Source organism: Notolepis coatsorum (assembly GCF_963971535.1).
Source record: "Notolepis coatsorum genome assembly, chromosome: 2".
Lineage (NCBI taxonomy): Eukaryota > Metazoa > Chordata > Actinopteri > Aulopiformes > Paralepididae > Notolepis > Notolepis coatsorum.
This window is the reverse complement of record NC_140166.1, coordinates 104,798,664-104,806,010: the sequence shown is the minus strand read 5'-3', so window position 1 is coordinate 104,806,010 and position 7,347 is coordinate 104,798,664.

Here is a 7,347-nt window from a genome sequence, read left to right as displayed (position 1 = left end):
AGTACTGTGCTGTCGTCGGGCGTGGTTCTCCTCCTCTTCCTCTTCGTCTTCAGTTAGGTCATCCAGTGCTTGTAGTCTCTGGTTTAGCCTCTCCACAGGATATGCTGCTCCTTCCCGGTTGCTAGGTCTCGCTTGGACCGGTGGGGGGAGGTGGTCTGTGGGGGGTATAGACCTCGTCTGTTGGTCAAGTTCAGGGTTGTTTACTCGGCTAGGGGATGCCGCCCTGGAGGTGTGTCTAGACGAGTTCCTGGAGCCTCTGGCGGAGGGAGAGGGTGTTGTCCGTCTGATCAGCTGTTCTATTAGTTGCGCTTGCTGTCTGTCGCGCTCTGCGTCCCGTAGAGCACCAGCAGCTGCTCGCTGGCTGTCTGCTCGGTCTCGGGCCACATTCTCTTCTCTCTGAATGCGTCTTAGTTCTAGACGTATATGCTCTTCTCCGCTCCGCTGCTGGATCTGCAGTCGGTCGCGTTCAGCAGCGGCGTTCAGGCTGATGAGGAAGGCCTGCTGTAGGGTCCTCTCTGCCTCGCTGGGAGAAGGCGGTTGTATAGGGGAGCCTTCCCTCGGGGTACTCCTTGCGGAGCCTTGGAGCTCTATCTCCACGGTGCTCTCCCCGTCTTCTTCCGTGCCGAGTTCTCTCTCGGTAGCGTTGTATTCCTCCCGGGACTCATCGGGGACTACTTCTTCAGTACTGGCGGGGTGTGAAGTCATGTCTGGTTCCCACTGGTCCCCACCGTGAACTTGGTCTGTTACATTAGAGCCCGTAGGGGCCTCTATGGTCGGGGTAGTCTGGGCGTTGGGGTTAGACTTACTTTTACTTTCTAGTTTTACTGTTAGTAGAAGACTAGGTTGTTGACTGACAGCGTAGGCCTCTAAGTACTGAGGGAGCCGTCGTTCGCGCTGCGGGCGTTGGTTAGGAGGATCGTTTCGTGGAGTGTTCATCATAGGCCATTTCAATATTAATAACACTATATTAATATTACACTAATTACCCTCCGGCTCGAAGGACCAATTGTAACTGAGGGGTACAATTCCCTGACTGTATTACTAGATATGATACTTACTACCACTACCTTTGTACTTAATATTCGGCCACCCAGTACTCGGCATAAATATATTATGATGAACACTGTCACGTAGATGAAACGGATCCAACACAAATGTACGAATTAGAAATAGGTCTTTATTTCTACACAGCGATGGTGTGTAGAGCAAGCACTTAATCAAATCAATCACATTTATGAATGGGAATTAGTATGCACTTTTATGGCAAGAGTATTCGTCGGTATATCAATAGAGAATGTCCAATCTCTGAAGGCGCAGGTGGTACATATACGACCTGGAATAGTTTAAGGAATAACAGCAATGATACTTTAATGATTATATACTGGATACACTAGGGGGGGTTAATCCGGTCGCTTGTAAGCCGACAGGAGTAGGAGGGGGGGGGGGGGTAGAATCCGGCTGCCTCATCCGGCCAAGGGTATCCCAGGTGAACCCACTGTAGTGCCGTTCAATGCGCCAGCGATCCTTGGACCACAGATGAAAGCAGGTGGACTCTTTGTGGGCCGGCGTCGTCCGGTCCACGGAGGAGAGACGTGAAGCGACCTCGTCTTGCAAAGCGTCTCCTCACCTTGCGTCCTCTCCAGGGGGGGGGGGGGGGGTTCCAACACACGGCAGTGTCGGGGGTCTTTATCCATGGAATAATCAAAGTATACAAAGCATAATCCGTGCCTGGGAAGGCGGGCTGTCGTCGGTAGAATAATCCGGTATACAGGTCCACTCGCTCGTCGGCTCTGGGGCTCCTCGGGTGCAGCTTCACGTGGGGTCAACCACCCTGGATAAGCAGCCAGTTCTCTGCCCGAAACGATGGGGTACTGACTACGGTAGTATTCTCACCGCACGAAGCACTATATATTAACAGACTATTATTAGCTTAATAGACTACGTCCAACTCGACGATATAGTGCCAAATATGACTATTCAAATATTAATATACACGATGTCTCAATACCGATGGTAGGCGAACTTGGCCTTACTCCCACACGTGGCGTCGCGGGGAGGCTTTACGTCTGTGACTCTATTGGAGGGTAAGAAACTGGACTGAAAAGGAAGTCCTACTTTAGTAGCGCAGTATATATACGCACTATGAACAAATAGTCCCATTAGTGGTGCGGTAGCCAGATTCCTACGCGGAACTAGGACTTGTTCGTACATGTTGAGCGGTACGTTTGAACTGGGTCTGAGGGGTATGGCAGCCTGGCACCAAGGTCTCTCGACCAATAGTAGAATGGAGACTATTATGGGATGTTCAGTAGGCTAGAATGGATATTCAATGCATATTGTACAAGGAATATACAAGGGATATCAGGGAATATTAGAGAATATACAAATACAATTAAATATATATATATAATAAATATATATATTCGGTTTAATCTGGCCCTTCACAACACTTACCAAGATGATAATATATCAGTAAAACCAACATTTATAGGGGCACTATTTGGAATAGAAAAAAGGCTGTTGTTCACAGCAACCAATCCTGGGATCAATACTAGGAAAATAATGAGAACCAGAGTCCTATTCTATCATGGTATTAACATTACTACTTTACTAAGTAAAGTAAGAATTGTGTCGATTAGGAGGACTGATGACACCATAACATGGGGGCAGCCATACTTAATACAGCCCTCTATTGTTGACACAAGGATTCAAATATGGGCAAGATACCATTCAAATTGTTGCTCCATGATCATAATCATCTCTCTCTCCGTCCCTCTTCCTTCCACACTCATTATTTTCCATTTCTGTAACTCTTTCTTTGCATAAAAGCCAATAGAGATGCTGGCACTGTTTCAACCACTTTAATAACACATCAACAATGACTGCAGACATCAACTACCTCACACACTCTGATTCAGTATATCTCTATTCCTCTCTTTCTCTCTCCTATCATTATCTCATCATCTCTATCATCTCTCTCTCTATTATCTCTCTCTCTCTCTCTCTCTCTCTCTCTCTCTCTCTCTCTCTCTCTCTCTCTCTCTCTCTCTCTCTCTCTCTCTCTCTCTCTCTCTCTCTCTCTCTCTCTCTCTCTCTCTCTCTCTCTCTCTCTCTCTCTCTATCTCTCTCTCTCTCTGTCTTCTCTATCTCTCTCTATTTCATTCAACACAGCTACAAGGCAGTAACAGACACAGTGGCCATTGAAGCTACAAAGTGAAACATCATGTTATTATATTACAACACACTGTAGTAGTAGTCATGTTAAGCAGCTCGCTTGATATTCTCCAGTTATTTAAATGTACTGTAGTAATGGTGTGTTGGGGGTACAGTGGCTATAGCCTTTAGTCTGACTGACAGCTCAGTACACAGCTTGCATACACACAACCCACAATAATGAATATGTTTGACTGACCGCAACTATAACTTTTGCTTCATGATCTATTAATTTCGTTTTAAGAGGCTGTCACTGCAATAGGTAACACTATTGGGGTAGGGATGAGTCAGAATCTGAATCTGAATTTGGGAAAGCACAGATAATGAGATGGACACAGATATTTGTATTACACATTATCATTGACTCAGAGCGCTCCGCCTAGGTGCACCATCTGTTCGCCATCAAAAACTACCTTTAGGACCTGTAGGACTGCCCCGTTCGGACCCATGGAATTATCAGTAATCATATTTTAAATAAAGTTGTGGGTCAAAATATGAGAGAAAAAGGCAGGCGTTTTCTTGAGTTTTCTCTAGCATCTTATGTGCGCTGGAGACCTAGTTCAGAACCAACCCGAGTCGCACAGCGCGCTCCCTGCCTCTCATCTCCGTTACTCCACTAAGAGCAGCCTTTACTAAATGCCAATGTATCTGTTAAAAAGTTGTCATGAGTTGTCATGGGTTGTCCTGGTAATGGTATTATAAATGCAGTTACTGGTAAATGGATGTACTGAATAAAAAGGCGCATTGCAATGCTTTTGTTCTCCAGACATTCACCGTTACAAATATTATTACAAATATTTCCACTACTCCAAATCAAGAAAGGAGAAGGGACTGGGGCGGTATCCACTCATCCTCATGTATGGAAAATAGCCCACACATTTCAGATATTGAAATGCTATTTATCATTCTTATGTATTAATAATGTGTTAGATGATAGACTTTATAAACAAAATTTTGAACATGGGCCCATTTGAATTTGTAAACGAGACGTGATAATTTGTTTAAGATTCATTTCGGACACTCATCGAACTTAAACCTTTTCTGCTCTATAAAGCTTGTTTTCAGAACATCACACAAATATTAGATTAGATTAAACTTTATTGTCAGAGAACCACAACATCTTATGGACAGCCTATTAGTCTACAGCAGGGGTGTCAAACTCATTTTCACAGAGGGCCACATCAGCATTATGGTTGCCCTCAAAGGGCCAAATACTGTATAAATGTTAATGTAATGTAAAATAAATGTAGCTACTCATTTACATATTGTTAAACATGTTGTTTCTGTATTTATTACTTATTCAAGTTATACATATTGCATATGCATTTGCATAAATGTAAAAATATATGTTAGCTTATGTTATTTTAACAAATAATTTTAGTTTATCAGAACCCCATATTACTCCATCAATCAATGATCAAACCATTCAAGTAAATAACAAAGAAGAATATCATCAAATACAAGCTATGACATTAAGTTTGTTCAAAACCTTTTTGTCACAGTCAAGAGGGGCAGAACTAACAACTGTGAGCTGCAAATAACACGTGGGACAGATGTAGCAGATGTTACAAAAACAAATGGCTGCACACAACCTTGCAGAGGCCATACATCCAACTAATGGAAGATAGTTTAATTAACTTTAATTAACAGATTGCAGAATGGGTACCGTACAGCTCAATACACACAATTGTTAAGGGGATGCAGACCAGAGAAAGACTTTCGACTTGTTTACATCAGGGTCCCCCATTTTCAATTCGTAATGAAATTGCTATTATGTGTCTGCATGAACACACAACTGTAACTGTACTCAAAAATAACAAAATAAGGGTTGTCTCAGTTCACAACTATATTGGTCAAGTTTTGGGTGGGACTTGTTTGCGTCCCTACAGCTTCTTATTCAATTGAGCGAGATGCTCGGTTATGTCACACAGCCAGTTTGCATCTGACAGTTCAGACAATATTTCTTCAACCCTTTGTTACCTATTCCGCCTGGATCTTTTTTGTATTTTGGGCTGTAAAATTGTCAAAGAATGTCTGAGGAGTAAGTGCTTTTGGCTTTTTTCCTTTGTTACTTCATCAATACCTCAGATGTTCAACATACATGTATGTGTAAGAATGTGTAATAACTAAGGCTGTCAAAGTTAAAGCTTTATTAACGCATTAACCCACAATTATTTTAACACTGCTATTTTTTAACCCAATATTAATGTTAAAAAAAAAAAAAATACCTGAGCTCTTGGGGGGCCACATCAAATGACGTGGCGGGCCACATTTGGCCCGCGGGCCGTGAGTTTGACACTTATGGTCTACAGGCTGCATAGAAAGAACACACCTGATAGCAGTGGAGGGAAGGTGGGGTGTGTGCAAAGGCCTGCTGTTCTACACTCTGAACAAAAAGGGTGCTAAATAGCACTACAAGTGAGCATTTGGCTCGTAATCATCTATATGCTGCATAAAAGATTATATAGAAAAATAATAAAAAAAAACAGGCACAAAAAATGATGTATTTACTATTACTGTTATGTTGTAAATATTTTTTTCAGTTTCTGATTGTTCAATGTCCCCCAGTTAAAGGGCGGGGGGGGCTACATACAGTTAATAAAACTTAGTTTAGTTCAAAATAAGAATAAAGAGGAGCGGCCGGGTAGCGCAGCGGATCTGGTCGTTGTAAACAGCGACTCCTACAGGTCGGTCAGGGCGCCTGCACAGCGAGGAAGGGATATGGGTGAGGTAGTGTGCCCTCCCACGCGTTACACTCACCCAATGAGAGTCCTCGCTGACAGGTGAAAAGAGGCTGCTGGCTGTCTCCTATGTATCGGATGAAGCATGTGATAGACTTCAGGGCTCCCTAGACTGGCAAGTAGGGGGCAAATGTGCGCAACGACCAGGAAGGGGAGGGGGGAATTGCCATAACGACTAAATTGGGATGGGAGGAAAATACAAGAAAAATAGGAGGAGAAAAAGTGGATAACATTTTTTTAAATAAGAATAAAGAGAGAGAGCAAGCAGAGTACAGATTACAAGTATACTATGATATTTTTATTTATTTATTTCAGATATCGATTCAAGAAGTCTGTTTTTAGTCGACGTCGGACAACTGGGCAGGTTTCAGTTGTCTTGACTGTGGTGGGAAGTCTCGTGGAGCAAGAACAGAAAATAGCCGGCTTCTCTTTGATGACCCCCCAAGAGCCTGGATAGGAGTGAGTCTCAGGCGGCCAGAAGATGCCGAGCGTAGGGGTCTTGAGGGTGTGTAGTTAGAGACCATTTACCGGAGGTAGGCGGGAGCTGTTCCCTTTGCTACATGGTATGCCAGGTCAAGGACCTTGAAGTGGATTTTGGGGCAACAATGGGAAGCCAGTGCAGCTCTCTGAGAAGTGGGGTAACGTGGGCTGAGACCAGGCGGGCCGCCGGGAGTTCAAAGGGTTAGGGGTCAGGTCTTGTTAGTCCCCGTTATCAAGACGGCGTCAGCGTGAACCCACTTCTCTTTTGACTGACTTTGCAACATCACATCTAATGGAAATTCAGTGGAATTGTGACTCTAGGCTACCAATAAGCAGAGCTCTCAAGATCGTTGTTACGTTTTATGTCTGATTATCACATGTCCTCATCACAACAGAATGATAGGATTAAGGTTGAACATGTTCTAAAGTGGCCCTTTACGTAAGTGGACATGGTGGAGCAGAACTCCTCACCGTTATTGAATATTGTTTTGAACCAAGCAGTACACAGGTGCAGTACAATGCTGGTCCCAGGTCAGTCCAGGAGCTGTTTACCTCCTCGAATCAGTGACTAAACATTTAAATGAACCAACAACTGAAATGTAGAACAGTGGAATAGCATTGATTGGTAGGTACTAGTCTTATTGCAAGCTATAGGACTTGGGAAACCATTCACTTCACATCGACAAGGCTTCCAATCTGATCACACTTCTACTGGCTTAGTGGGACAGACTGAGACAGTGAGAGAGAGAGGAGGATATGTGGGAAAGAGACATAAAGGCAGACCGATAGCGGGGGAGACAGAAAGTGGGAGTGAGAAGAAAAAAAAGAGGGAGAGAGACCCAGGTTAGAGGGCTTATATGGCAGTGAGCCGTAGAGCCAATACAAAGCTCTCTGGATTTACTGAAGGCTGGTG